We start from the raw sequence: 16,520 nt of genomic DNA, 5'->3' as shown, positions 1-16,520 counted from the left end.
TTTTAATGCTCTTCTCTGTGCATGTATATATATGCAGAAGCTTTATAACTGAATTTTATATTTTATGATATAAATATATTTGTCTATAAATATTATAACTTAACATAGAATATCTTTATAAATATTTATAAATACATGAATATATGACTACACATATATGACCATAAATATAAACATGGCACATAAACATGTTATATAACATATACAGCTTATATAACATATACAGAATGATAAAGGCTTTTATTCTTAAGTACATATTCTTTTTTTAAAGTACATTTTGTCTAACATTATCTTCACTTCCTCCATATTTCCTACTGTTTATGTATATAATGTGTCTCACTATCCATTTGTTTTTAATTTCTCTGTGATATACATAATATATGTTACAAGTTCTTGATCTTTTCTTTTAAAATATTTCTGCTTTTTATCTATATGAATTTATTTTATTTTCTTCTATTGATTATAATTTATTTCTTCTATTGATTCTACATTAATATGAAAAATGTAAAAGTTCTAAAAGATATCTCTGACTAGGTTAAGAAATTTAGCCAGTCTTCAATTTTTCTCAGCAATCTTGAGCTCTAAATCTATCGAAATAATCTGTGATTTTAGACCCAACTTACTTTTTTTGGCCCACCTTATTAATTAATTGTTTTATACAGCATGATGTATTTTCTCTTTCAAAAATTTCACTGTATATTTTATTATTTAGTAAAATGTTATCAGGGATTCTTTCAATGTTGTTTAAGTTTAGTTTCCACCTTTTTTTTGATGTTTATTTATTATTGAGAGACAGAGAGAGACAGAGCATGAGCATGGGAGGGGCAGAGAGAAGAGACACAGAATCTGAAGCAGGTTCCAGGCTCTGAGCTGTCAGCACAGAGTGCAACACAGGGCTCAAACTCACAAACCGCGACATCATGACCTGAGTCCAAGTCAGTCGCCCAACCCACTGAGCCGCCCAGGCACCCCTTAGTTTCTGTTTTTAATTTCATATCACGTGTTCCTTATTTTTGATGTGTGTGTGTTTGTAATTTAATTTCTTGATTGGGTGGGGTATTTTGTCAAGAATTTACTTTCTAGAAAACGTAGCACATTTTGTGGTCAACTGTTCGATTCAACAATTAGCCCATATTATCTTTCTGTAAAGTTCACACATGAACTACAGGTTGGCTGGGTACAAATTTACACTAAATTTTAAGATGTTGTTCTATTGTCTTTCAACATTTAGTATTTGGGAAAGTTAGACTTAATTAAGTGCACATTTTCTATATTTGTATGTCACTTGTATTTTATCTATCTGAATAAATTTAAATATTTTTATCTTTATTTTTGAAGTTTAGAAATATAATTACATTTCATGTAGGTCAGTGTATACTTTAATTCATTTTAATGGGTATTTGAAGAGCAGTTTTAAGTTGAAAACACGCATCTTTCCAAGAAAGTTTTCTTCTGGTGAATTTATTTTATTATTTCTTTGTATTTGCTAGATTTCAGTTTTGTAAATTTCTGTATTTTTAAAATAGTTTGTACAATTATTAGGTGGTCTGTGATTTGGTGAAAAACAAGAGCTATATTATATTATCAATGATATATTTTGAGTAATATAATTCATCAATGAGAAATAATTGAATAGAGCTTTAAATAATTTTCAATAATGGGAATTTTTGATAACTTATTTTAAAGTAATGTCTATACCCAATGGGGGCTCACAACCCCACAGATCAAGAGTCACATGCTCCACCATCTGAGCCAGTCAGGCATCCCAATAATGGAATTTTAATGAAGCATTTCCCCTGTACTTCAAAGTTAAGAATTTATTCTTCAGAATCAGACTAACCATTTTTAACCTTGGATTAAACCTTCTAGATGAAGAACTTCGGTGAATTATTTCATTACTCTATACCATGATTTCCTCACCTGAGAAACTTGCATATAATAGTATTATCTTATGTAGCTATCACCATAAATGAAACGATTGTTGGCATATAGCAAGTGTAGAGTAAATTTGTTATTATGAAAGTTTGTTGCTGAAATATATGTAGTTGAGCTTTTAGACTCATTTTCAGATTCTTCATGTACTTATAAATTTCTGGACAAGTTACTTAAATTTTTTTTTTAAGTTTATTCCTTTTCAAGGAAGAGAGGCAGACAGAGTGGGAGAGAGGCAGAGAAGGAGAGGGAGACAGAGAATCCTTAGCAGCCTCCAAGCTGACTACACAGATATCACAATCTCATGAACTACGAGATCATGACCCAGCCGAAATCCAGAGCTGGATGCTGAACCGACTGAGCCACCCAGGCGCCCCTCAATTAATATGTACCTTAATTGTATCCCATAATGTTATTTCAGTTATCTGCATGGTATGAGAGTTCTTAGTTCATTATAGATGGTTATCTTTTAAAATTCTGATAATGGGGTGCTTAGGTGGCTCTGTTGGTTATTGATTCCTGCTCAGGTCATGATCTCACAGGTCATGAGTTTGAGCCCTGCATGGTGCTCTGTGCTTGGGATTCTCTCTCTCCCTCTCTCTGTGCCCCTCCCCCACTTGTGCGGGCTCTCTCTCTCAAAATAAATAAAAACTTCTAAAAAATAAATTAAACTCTGATGTTATGAAAGTTGAGAAAAATGGTATCTTTAAAAAAATGTATATCTTCTGTTTCTTCTACTATTTCCTTTTTTTGTGTGTCAATATGCCAAACTTGTGTTATCTTTTTATTTGGATGCCCATTTTTTAATTTTTGATTTGAGAATTTATTCTGCATAGCAAGAATATTAATTTGCAATCTTCCACAAATATTATTAATAATTTTCCTGGCTTATTATATGTTTCTTTTACCATTCATACTGAAACTCACTATTCAAGTAAAATATAATTATAAATTATTTAAATTTGGGACTAGCAGTAATAACACAAGTACATTTTATATACATATTTTTTATAAAAGAAATAGTTCACAAATACACCAGAAATGGGTCTCTTGCTGAATATTATATTTATATCAGTGCTAATGTCCTCTGGATTGCTCCCATGCTGTGGTTTGAGCCATGATCACAGTTGAAATCATTTACACTTTATAGTATCTGGAACTTATACAAGTGCAGTTCAGACATCAAGGTTTGTCTACCCACCTAGCACCACAGAAACCACTTATTATCTTTTACTCTGACCATCAGGTATATGTTAAAGTGTCTAAATTTAGCTCAGCTAATTTAAGCTCTATTAAGATGGGGCTTGCATGTGAAGTCTGTTTCTCTTTAACTATAGTTATCAATGTCAGAAGATTATTAGGGGATAAGGGCATGGGCTTTATCTCTAGTCACAGATGGTGGGGATAGCAAAATGCCTGTGATGTGTCGAACTTTTTGACTTTATGCTCAAAAAAGCTGTCTCTCAAAGGAGCCTTGCTTTGGCAGGCAGGGTGACTGCTAAAGCTTCAAGGTGGACCATATATTTCTTTGACATTATATCTGAATTACTGCCCTGAAGTGGGACAGGTCATTTGGTTGTATGGGTGAGCACTTAAGGCTTTGTAAGAGAAAACAGCACTCATGTTTCAGAGACATTTATAAAGAGTTATGGATTTTACTTTCTCCAAAATTGCTGAAAACATTCTAATACATTAAAACATTAAATTATGGCATAAAAGATCATTCAAAAAAGATATAATCATCATACTAAATATTAATTAAAGGGTCAAACTACCAGGTCATAAGTCATATTTGGAACATAGTCTGGCTCTGGGTACAGAAAGAAAAAAATAAAAACAAAAATGTATGGGCTCTAAAGTGTTCCCTTGAGTCTTCATCTTCTTTTGAGTATTTTACCGTTTTCTTCTATTGTGTGTTAGTTTTGAAGACAGGAAAGCCTAATTTTCTTTTCTAACCATGCTTAATCTAAGAACAACTCTTTGCCTGAATTTTCTAAGAAATGTTACAAATGAATTTTGTGCTGTACATTATAAAGCATTCTTAAAAATACAATTTCCAGGAGTGCCTGGGTGGCTCAGCCAGTTAAGTATCTCACTCTTGATTTTGGCTCAGGTCATAATCTCACGGTAGTGGGACTGAGGCCTCATTGGGTTCCGTGCTGAAGGCACAGAGCCTGCTTGGGATTCTCTCTCTGCCTCTCTCTATGACCCTCTCTGCTCAAGCTCTCTCTTTCTCTCTCAAAATAAGTAAATAAACATTTAAATATATAATCTCCACATTCAGTCAGCTATGTTACTAAGTGTAAAGTGCTCAGTTAGATATTAAGAGTTTAAAAAGATGTGTAAGACATACATAAGGACAGCAGAAAGTAAAATTTCCTGAATTGCTCATGTGGTTGAGATTGGCTTTCTTTTGACTTGACTTGACCTTCATTCTCCTCAAAGCCTCTATCAGTTTAGGTATATCTGTGTCAAATCAGTGCTTTCAAAGTTAAAAGCCCACATAACCTGGTAATGAGTTACCTGTAATTCTTTCACTCACCAGTAAGCTTTACCAACCCACCCCACCATCACCATAACTTTATAAGACTTTACTATGTATATAGCCTGGTCTTAGCTGGAGCACAGCTGGTGTGGAATGCCCTGATTAGGAGAAACTACATGAGAGTTTGGTCAGTGGAATCATGACAGGCTTGTAATAGAGAGATGCTTCTCAACGACTATGAAACAGTAACAATTTTAATCAATGGCATTATTGTGTTTAGTGGTGAAATAGTATGGACATTCTAATTATATTGGGAAACTAGACAAGGCCAATAGGTATCACCACTTTTATTTAATATTCTTTTAAAAGTTTTAGCTGATGAAATAGAAGAGAAAAAGAAATTTGAAGTATTAAAGTGATGGCAATCTGATTATTATTTTAGATGATACAAGTTTATAACTGGAAAACCAAGGAGGATCATAAAGGGGCAAGTAATTTGTCCAGAAAAAATAAGTGAATATATAAAATCAATATTTCCCACCTACTAAACATAGCCCATTCAAAAATACAATGGAGTCATACCATACTTATATGTCTAAATCTTTGATCAAGATAATTATAGTATATTTTATTTAGTACTTTAAGAAGATATAGATAAGAAGAATTGCAAATCATTCAAATGGACAAGTAATAAACACAAAATGAAAATTGTGTGGTGAAGGTGTGATGAAATGGGCACTCTCACACACTATTTTAAATTGTTTATATCATTCTGAAGAGTAATTTGTCAACACATAATATTGAAAAAAATCATGTACTTATTTACTGGATAATACAGTTTTTCAGAATGTATTTTAAATTTAAAAAATCAAGCATGTGGGCAGAGTCATATCTACATGGAGCTTTATTTTTAGTGCTAAGAATTGAAAACAGCAAAAAAAATAAGGGACAGATCAAATCTTTTATAGGATTTTTAGTAACACAAAGCATGGTGCAACACTAAATCTCAAATTTTGCTAAAACATGCTATGGAAATACACTTTAAGTATAAAAATTAGATTATGAAACAGGTATTGTGTAATTGCAGTTTAAGGATGGGACATGAGACAGATATTTGAATATTTAATTGCCATTCCAAAGTTAATGTAACTGAAGCAGTAAATGAATTGGCTCCCAATATCCATTCTCTTTTTTTCCTACAGCAATTGAACTTCTAAATCTTAGCTGGCCACAGGCTGCCCAGGTAAAGACTGCATAATCCAGCCTTCCTTCTAAGTAGATGTGTCCCTGTAACATATGGTATGCATGTGGAAGTGGTAAGTGCAAATCCCAAGTCACTGCTTTAAAGGAAGGAGGCATGCTTCTCTTTCTTCGTCCATCTTGCTTACTGGTATTTGGATGTGGTCTTACAACACCTTCAACCAGGTGAAGGGAAGAACAAAAAGATAGATGGATTCTGGTTTCTCAATGCTGTGGAGCTTCCAGATAAGCCTCCAAATTAGTATGCATGGGTTTTTAAAATAGAGGTTGTATTGATTATCAACAGATTTCCCCTCAGATTCAAATCACTCTTCTATGATAAAAGATTTGGACCTTGTAAATATTTCTTCTTTGTCAGCCAATACAATGTTAATTTAGTCAATAGAGAGCACTAGATGGGCCGTCAAGGAGGAAGAGATTTCTGATTCCAGTTCGCTTCTCTGGCCAGGCTCTTGCAACGCACTGTAGCTAGCAGTACACAGTGGCCAACAGCTTGCAAGCAGGTACCTCAAAGTGTGGATTTCCAGCAGATCAGGTGTTATCATACCATTAAGATGGGCTTCCTCATTTCAAAGGACAGGTAGCAGAAGCAGCCTGGCAGCACTTAACCAGAGATAGGAGGACATCTACTGACAAAGGCAGCTGGGCTATACCAGTAATCAGAAAGCCTTGGCCCATAGAGTTATTTGCCAATGGATATTTGATCATGAAGTCTCTAGTAATGTAATAGTTGGGCAACCCATTGCAGTATTATTTGATCAACATGACAGGAAACTAAGTCTGGTAGACAAAAATCTGACTTAATAATTACCATGGAGAGTCCCAGCTTCTCATCCAGTTTCCCGTTCTATGTCAATTCAGATACCCCTAATTAAAGGCTAGGTCTCTTTGAGGAAGGTACTTGCACTATTGCCAAAAGTACCCACCATAATAAATCTTCCTCTACTCCTTTTCCAAAAAAGCCCATTTACTGGGATGACTGTATGTTGGAGAAAAAGAAATGTCCAGACTTTTCAGAGATTTCTGATTTTGATTTGATGCTCAGACCCATCAAATGGCCCCAAATGCCACTCTGTCCCATTGAAGTCTGGTGAAGAAATATATGGATGGACCTCTTAGAATGGGCATAGACTGTGAAGATATTTGTGTCCCATGTGAATCCTCAAAGGGCATCCACCACAACGGTGACTCGTACTACTCAGGCGGACAAAATAGCATATTACATACACACCTTGTGGCCACAGTGACAAGGTTAGAAGCTAGGGATTAGACTCAATAACATGGTCTTCTCCTCACCAAGGATGACCTAGCTGTCACTACTTCTAAGAGACTAATCTGTCAACAGCAGAGATCAGCTGCTCCTGATATGGCACAATTTCCTGGGCCATTCTAGCCAGCTATCTGTTAGTAGTTTGATTGCAATGAAGCAGAGATGAAACCTCACTGCAATAGACATACAGTCTAGGAAGGTATTTGTTTTCATTGCTCCTATGCTCCTGCCAACACCACAATCCATGCATCCCCAGAACATTTCCCATCTAGCTTCTAACAAGAACTCATTTTACAACAAAGGAAGTGCAACACTGGGTTCATGGCCATAAAATTATCTGAATTGCCACCTTCCCTACCTCCAGGAAGGAGCTAAGCTAATGAAAGGTGGAATGGTTTATCAATGACTCAATTATAGCTCCAGATGGGAGACAACACCCTGAAAAGGTGGGTTAACATAATGTAATGTATATGTTTTGAATCAGATACATTATATGGCACTTTTCTTTACAGAGAATACATAGACCCGGGAAGAAATGAACCCACTTGCAGAATTTTTGCTCTCAACCTGTAACCTTGAACTCTACTAATTTGGACTTCTTAGGCTCTGAAGACAAAATGCTTTAGCTCTACTTTGAAAATATATCCAGAACCCAATCATCTCTTACTATCTCCATTACTATGACTGTGGCCCAGACCACAATATTTTCTTGGCTGGACAATCTCAATGACCTACACAGTTTCCCTTCTCCTGTACCCACATGGCAGATAGTGATTTTTAAAAATGCAAACCAGATCGTGTCTCTCGCTTGTTGAAAATCTCCCAGTAACTTTCACTGTTATCCTGAGTAAAAGCCCAAAATCTTTGTCATGTTTAACAAGGCACTAGAGTATCAGCAACCATTAATAACCATTGACCATTTTCTGCCTTTTCACTATGATCTAGGCACGCAGCCTCTTTGCTCTCCTTTTGAACACACTAGACTCATTTTCTTCTCAGGATATTTGTGCCTATTGACCCTCTGCCCAGTAGACTCTTTGTCAAGATACCTAAATGATTAGTTCCCGCACATCATGTATGTCTGTTCAGATGATAACCTATTTTAGGGAAATTTCCATGACCACTCTATAAAAAATGACACCACTTACCATTACTCCCTAATGCCTTTCATGAGTTATTTTATTTACATCTAATGTATTTCTTTGGTTGTGTTACTCTAACAAATAGAAGAAATATCTATGAAAGCTAGTGTTTTGTTTCATTAACTACTGAATCCTTAGAATCTAGATTAGGGTTTTTCAACCTCAGCACTACTGAAATTGGGGGCTCCATAATTCTTTGATGTGGGAAGCTGTTCGGTGCATTACAGGATGCTCAGCAACATACCTGACCTCTACTCACTAGATTCCAGTAGCATTTATACCTTAAATTATGATGACCAAAAATATTTCCAGATGATGCCACATGTCTACTAGGGAGCAAAATTGCCTCCACCTAAGAGCTACTGATCTCAATCAGTAAAGTGGACAGTTAGATCTTTATAATGAATGAATGACTTAAATATCTGCATATATGTGCCTAGAAAAGTTTGGCATGATATATGCTGAAATGCTAATTGTGGAGAGGTTATTGGTGCATGTGTGTTTTTTGTATTTGAAGTTTTACTTCAGGTTCTCTGTATTACTTTTATAAGAAAATACAATTGCTTGGAACAGTCTCCTATTAGCTTTCGCTTTTTAGTTCCTCCAGTCTGTGTTTCACTCTTCTGGCACTGAGGATTCTTTGGCTGAAAAGTTTGCTCTCAAACTGATGTAGACAGCATGTTTTCCTTTGCATTCAAAAGTTCTTCTAATCACACATGCTAGTTTCCCCTCAGTCTGTTTTATTTCTATTCCCCTGGAGAAGGTCACAGAAAACTCTGGATATCTGCAAAGTGCATGATCATTGTTTTTACTGTCAATGGTTATTAAAAGCCAAAGGTAACTTTGCAAAAATAACAAGCCAACTTAGCCATTAATATTCACGTTAACTGGAGTCCTTTGGCCTCCTTAAGGATAAATCTTCTCAATCAAGTAAAATGCAGAATATAGCAATGAGATGATTAATTCAAACATTATCAGGTGCGAAATACTAATGGATGGAACTGGAAGTTCTATCAGTCTTCACTTTCCTTTAAAAATATTACTTTCGTCATTGCTATATTATTTTAATCTTTAGAAAGTTGTGTTAAACATTTATTTTTTATGTATTAAAATATCAAAATAATTGCTTTATAGATTCAGTGCTTATTTCGTACTTAAACTTACTTCTACTTCTAACTGTATTTTCTTTGTATATTCCTTATTCAAACTAAGAATATTCCTGGTCCTTCCAGATGTCCAGATTTGAAATAGTAGTGCTACCATTCTCTGGTAATCACCCACAGTGATGATCACCTTCTGCCAAGAGCCCGGTTACATTACTACTCACTTTTCTTATCCATTTTACTACAGCCACTACAGTCAGACATTCACCACCATAATTCTGCAATAACCTACGAACAGCCCTTCCCAATTTGATCTTCTTTTCTCTAATGACAACTGTATGCAACTAAATGCACCTCCCTAAAGTGGACCACCCTCTCCCCTCTTCTCAGAATCTCAGCAATGGTTGTCAGTTGGGCACTAGAGTGTCAGAACTTCAATCCAGCATCTGAAGGTCTCTGCTAATACACCTTGAGTATAGTTCTTCAAACTTGTTTCTCCTTCACTTCCTCGACATACAAGTAGATGCACATACTTTCCAATTGTCATACAAAAAAAAAAAAGGAAAATCTACCTGAATGTTCTTACACAATCACTACACATCCAAATCCTACCGTTATCTTAAGCTCTCTTCAAATACACCCTTTTCCATGATACGTTGGATGCTTTCACCCTATGCAAACGGTGTTTCTGTTTTCTGAATTTCTGAAATCACTTCATCTCCACATATCTTATGGCAATTATTAATTTCCACCTTAAAGATGCCGTATCTATTCTGCTCCAGTCTGTATGTTTCTCAAACTTTAAAAATGCTTGCAGATTGTTGTTTCCTTTCGGTAGTCCTGACCACGATAGGTGCTGAATAAACATATTTTCTATGCATGGAATTTAGATCTAACGCTTGTCAGTGAATCTTATGGCCTCATTAAGTTTCATTCATGTGAAATCTAATTGGCATATCTTTCTTCCCCTTAGTCAATCATGAGTAGGATTACTCTAAATTCTGTTTGGTTGCAATTATTAACTCCAAGCACAAGGAAGTCAAATGCCAAAGAGAATATAACCCAGAGGAAACTTTACTGTATGAAAATGGATTAACTCTGCTTGATAAAGCCATTTTCTAATTTTGTGATCTCTAAGACTCTGCCCTCCAAATTTCTCTCTAAGATTATACTTCTGTCTATTCCTTTGCTTCTGTTACTTACTTAAACTTAACACGTATTTGCTAAGACCAGTAAAATCCTTGAATTGTGTTTAGCTGGACTTCTATGCCAGGCCAGCCCTATGCCCTTTATGCTTCATGAGTTGATATGGTATTCTGGTAAATGTGCAAATACTTTCTGTGTCTTCAGTGAGGAAATTTGAAGTACTTTTCTTATGCTCTTTTTTTTGTATGATCCTATGATCTTTAAATAATGTGGTTTTAATTCAAAGGAAAGTTCTACATTTCCAAAAAGATAAGCAATAGCTATTTGCTTCAGACATTTCCTCCTTATGATAGTGTCATGGGCATGCTTATTTTATCCATACATCTTCTATCAAAACACTTTTATTGGAATACATACAACAGAATTACAAAAAACAAAAAACCAGGCTGCATTAAATATCCTGCTCATCACAAACCGCTGCTGGTGGTCTTCTCACAACTTAATGAGAGTGTGTCCTTTCATAAATATTGTAACTAAATTCATTTCATTTCTAGTAGAAATTGTGAGGAAATCAACGAATATCTTAATGTGATCAGGAACTTTCCAGGTTTTATTTCAGAATCCTTATATTAACACATGCAATAATGCTGACACTTTGACTTCATATTTGGGGCTAATAAAAGTCAGATGTTGGAGGAAGTAGTGTTTTCAGTGATCATAACATATTTTAAGTACTTTCATTTATGCCATTTTCCTCCAAAATGTTACTGAAATAATGTATATAAGAATTTTTTTAAGTTTACATTTCACGGAAACTAGAGAAAGTTATAATCAATATATTCCAAATATGTTTGAGGTTCTGCAGATTATAATGTAAGATAAGACTCATACCAAGACCAAAAATCCCACAACTCATACATATTATTGCATACTTGCACAGTCAGTTAAACAAAAAATCTCTTTAGAAGTAAAAATTCTCAGACTTCCTCCACTTGGATAAGAATTTGTCAATATAGGCCTGATAAAAAAGACCATCTTTCTCAGCATCTAGACCATGCTCTTATTGACACAAAAAGAGCATGTGAAGTAAAGAAAAAATATTGAGACTTTTGCTCCTAATAAGGCCAGAAGTATGTCAGTAAAAGAATAACTGATTTTTCGTGAAGAAATGGGCAGAAAACATGAATAGACACTTCTCTAAAGAAGACATCCGGATGGCCAACAGGCACATGAAAAGATGTTCAGCATCGCTCCTTATCAGGGAAATACAAATCAAAACCACACTCAGGTATCACCTCACGCCAGTCAGAGTGGCCAAAATGAACAAATCAGGAGACTATAGATGCTGGAGAGGATGTGGAGAAACAGGAACCCTCCTGCACTGTTGGTGGGGATGCAAATTGGTGCAGCCGCTCTGGAAAGCAGTGTGGAAGTTCCTCAGAAAATTAAAAATAGACCTACCCTATGACCCAGCAATAGCACTGCTAGGAATTTATCCAAGGGATACAGGAGTACTGATGCATAGGGGCACTTGTACCCCAATGTTCATAGCAGCACTCTCAACAATAGCCAAATTATGGAAAGAGCCTAAATGTCCATCAACTGATGAATGGATAAAGAAATTGTGGTTTATATACACAATGGAATACTATGTGGCAATGAGAAAAAATGAAATATGGCCTTTTGTAGCAACGTGGATGGAACTGGAGAGTGTGATGCTAAGTGAAATAAGCCATACAGAGAAAGACAGATACCATATGGTTTCACTCTTATGTGGATCCTGAGAAACTTAACAGGAACCCATGGGGGAGGGGAAGGGGAAAAAAAAAAAGAGGTTAGAGTGGGAGAGAGCCAAAGCATAAGAGACTGTCAAAAACTGAGAACAAACTGAGGGTTGATGGGGGGTGGGAGGGAGGAGAGGGTGGGTGATGGGTATTGAGGAGGGCACCTTTTGGGATGAGCACTGGGTGTTGTATGGAAACCAATTTGACAATAAATTTCATAAAAAAAAAGAATAACTGATTTTTCTAATTAACTGTCCAGTTATCAGCTAATATAAAAAATAAATTCAAAGACATAAAAAATTTTCTTGTGATGTGCATTAAGAACAACCAACTGTTCACCAAAATGCATGCTCCCTATTTAATATATAGAATTATTGTGCTCAGCTAAGAATTATACTACCCACATTTTTTATTGTATCTGGGGGGGGGCATGTGACTAGTGCTCTCCAGTGAACTGTGAAAAAATATAACATATCTCAACACTGGGTCTAGGTATTTGAGAAGGATATGTTTCCTCTTTACTTTTCACTCTTCTATCTGCTGGTTAGATGCAGAAGTCTCTGGTATGGTCCATCCAAAAATAAACGGATCCCAAGTTTTTCAGTTTTCATGGAAAGAAAGACTCTTGCTGACCTGTACTGGTTCTAATTAGAAATTCACTTATTTTGTATTGAGACATGGCAATTTAGTTTACTTACCATATCATCTAGCTATTGTTTCCCAGCTATTTCTCATAGGCAAGGAAACTTCTGATATGCCTAAGTAAAACTACAGTTCAGATGTAACAACAATGTTACAGCTACTCCTTGGTAATTTCTGCTTCACCTGCTGGGGAGACATTCTTAGCATATTGTTGAAAAGCCAAATAAATATCAGAAATGCAACACTTAGAGTAAGCTGAGCAATATAGATTTTTTGCTAAATGTTCTTGGGGAGATGAAAAGAGGATCGTCTTTTATTCTCTGTTGGAGAACTTTAAAATTGCCTGTGCATGTCATTTCCAATATTTACTCTTGTTGTGACAATAATTTTAACTCTATTCTCTCTTACTGACCCTTCTTTGACCACTTTGTTGTTTGATTTTCCTAAACCATGAGTTCCTTTGCATTTCTAGAACCAGAATTTCACACATTCAAAACTATTGACATCGTTAACTGGCTAAATCTTTGCTGTGGAGAACTGTTGATTGGATTGTAGGTGGATTCACAGCATCCTTGGCCTCTATCCACTAGAAAATGGTAGCTCACTACAGTGGTGACAAGCAAAATGTCCATTTTTGTGCAAATGTCCATTACACAATTTCCCAGAAATGCAAAATAGCCCCTCCTTATGACATGCAGAATACTGCAGACCTCTTTTCTCTCTCTTCCCTATCACATTCTCCAATTCATATCCCCATTCATTAACAAAGATCTCACTTTTTCAGAACTAATGTGTGATCTGGACATGAAAGACTCAAATGTTCACACTATCTAGGTGAAGAGTCAGCTCAATCTTCTTAATAGTAAAATCATATATATATATATATGTATATATATATGTATATATATGTATATATATATATGTATATACATATGTATATATATATATACACACATATATATATAAATCATACATATAAATCATATATATATTATACATATGATATAAAATGAAAGAAAACACACACACACACACACACACACACTGGACATACAAAAAGATATACTGTCAGAGGAGGTCAATGGGAAGAATGATTCCCTTATAAATAAGACTTACCTCAAAAATACAAATAAAAAAAAAGAACAAATAAAAATTTAGAAAGTCTCTAAAACATAAAAAAGATTTATCTATGATCTACAGCCAGAAGTCATGAAAGAACAAGTGAAATGCTTGGAGATTAAAAACAACATTTTAAAATGCCATGGAGAAACTGAGCAACAATTTGGAAATGTAGATATTACATGATCAGTTCAATATCCTTTTCCTGAAATTAAAAAAGAATTCAAGAAAGATGTAAAACTTGCTGGCCTTAATATGACAGACCTGAAGAACTAACATAAGAAATCTAGTATGATATACTAGCAATCCCAGAGTAAAACAGGGCAGATAGAAGAAAAGCAGTAATCAAGGAAAAGAAAAATGAAAATGTTATTTTGGTTATTGTATTGAATATTCTAGTCTTAGATTTTCAAAGAGATATAATATCATATAAGGTTTTGAAAGCTTGAAACTGTAATGTGAAAATATTATCTAGCAATTATATGGGCAGTAAAATAAGTGAACTTCATAGTTAAAAGTGAGAAAGTTTGCTGCACAGAAATCATTCAAAGTTTTTAACTAGCACTACAGAAACAAAGCTCAGAAAATAAAATTGAATGAGAAACCTGGATGAGAAGAAATATTTTTAATTATGTACAAATTATTGATAATACTCAATACCTTTTTTTAAAAAAAAGTTATAACCCTGGCATGAATTTCCCCTAGTGGATGATGATAGGGATAGTCATTTTAAATTTCTTGTCTTACTCCAGAGGAAGAAATGAAAGGTGATTTTCTTCTAGACTTCAGAGAAACACATAATCAAATGTTAAAGCTAAACATTAGACAACTGGGGAAAGAGTGGATGACTCCCAAGTAAATAAAGGCAGAAGAAAATTAAGGTAAGTGAAAGAATAGAGGATTAGTAAAGAAAACTTGGAGAAAAAAATATAAGGAATTAATGAGAAAATGATAAATAAGAAAATAATATAAATACAAATAACCATAATTAAAATGCATTTGTATGTGTGGAGGGGGGAATTATGTTGTTGATTTAAGGAAGGACCTTGATAAAACCTATAAAGTAGGTTTTGTAAAACCAGCTAGCTATATGATGTTAACAAGTATTGGGCCTAAAAGAAACATGGCACTGAGCAATTGAAAACAAAAGAATGAGAAAATAGAAGCCAGACAAACACTGTATAAAGGAAAGACAATAGGATTGAAGAAAAAGACAAAATTATGAGTGGTGTTGATAATGAGCCACATGGAGTGGTCCTTAATGTGCATGGCTCTAGAGCCAGTCCCTGTGGGTCTGGGTCCAGGGCATCTCCTTTGCTTGCTTGCTTAGAGTAACTGGATATTCACTCTTCACAACATTGTATTTCCCGCATAAAAGTCAAATAATAATGCCACCAATAACACTATTGACCAACTAGAGCTGCAAAGTACTCAAACACTGCCTCCTGTTTAGGAAGCTCAATAAATGTCAGATATCATTCAGTATCCATCAAAGTTTTAATTAATCAAGACACGTAGTAATGACAAAGTCTCTCTGGGCCTAACAAACTAGTGGTGCAACACATTAAACATTTTTTGATAGTTCAAAAATTAATTGACCATTCATTATTATAATAAGATCCTTTTAATTCATCTCCCTCTGAGACTGAGAGAAAATACATTTTAAAAGAAATTATAGAGCGGATGTTAATAAAGCAATTAACCAGCTTATGGTCATATATACATATAATTGGGTATCCAATATGCTAGAAATAAATTTGTATTCAAGTAAATTTAGACCACTCAATAAACCAGATCACATATTGGATATTAAAGAAATTGGATATTAAAGAAAATTCGAGAAATTTTCTCAAAGCAAAAAACATGTAGGCCATTTTCCTGAACGTTATGAGGAAAAGTTGGAAATTTGCACAAAAGAATAGTATTTCTTTCTTGTCCCTCCCCCCAACTTTATGCATATGGAAACATGCTACTATGCTACTATGTTTACGCATAAGACACATGCTACTAAATTTTTCTTGGGCTAAAGAAGAAATGAAATGAAAATCAGAAAGTACTTTAAAGTGAATGGCAGTGAGATCACTACATATTTAAACCTGGCAGCATCCAGGATGGCACTCAGAAAATGTATAGCTTTCAATATATGTAATAGAAAACAAGAAAGATCAAAAATACAGCAGCTAAGACTTTAATTTACGAGGTTAGAAAAAACAAAATAAATGTTAAAATGGAAATAACATAATAATTATAATATTTATTATTATAACAAAATAATTATAAATAATGAAAAATATAATAGAAAAATGTAGACTTGGTTAATATAAAGAAACTTATTTTATGAGATTAACAAAAGCCGTGAAGATATCTGATAAAGAAAAATGGAAGGAGATCAAAGCAAACAAACAAACGACAACAAAACTGGAAATGAGGAAAAAAGCATAAGTACAAATATGGAATAGTAATGAAAAATAAGAGAATGCTACAGGCAAATTTATGCCACTAAATATCAATTAAATGAATATTTTTGATCCAATATACTCTAAGTGACACATAATACATGCAACGAGAATGAATATACCTAAATAAACCAATCCCCATAGATTTTGAAAAAAAATTACAACAGAACAGCTTACCTCT

Source organism: Acinonyx jubatus, chromosome A3 (genome assembly GCF_027475565.1).
Source record: "Acinonyx jubatus isolate Ajub_Pintada_27869175 chromosome A3, VMU_Ajub_asm_v1.0, whole genome shotgun sequence".
Classification (NCBI taxonomy): domain Eukaryota; kingdom Metazoa; phylum Chordata; class Mammalia; order Carnivora; family Felidae; genus Acinonyx; species Acinonyx jubatus.
The sequence above is the reverse complement of the archived record's forward strand: the minus strand, read 5'-3'. Positions refer to the sequence as shown.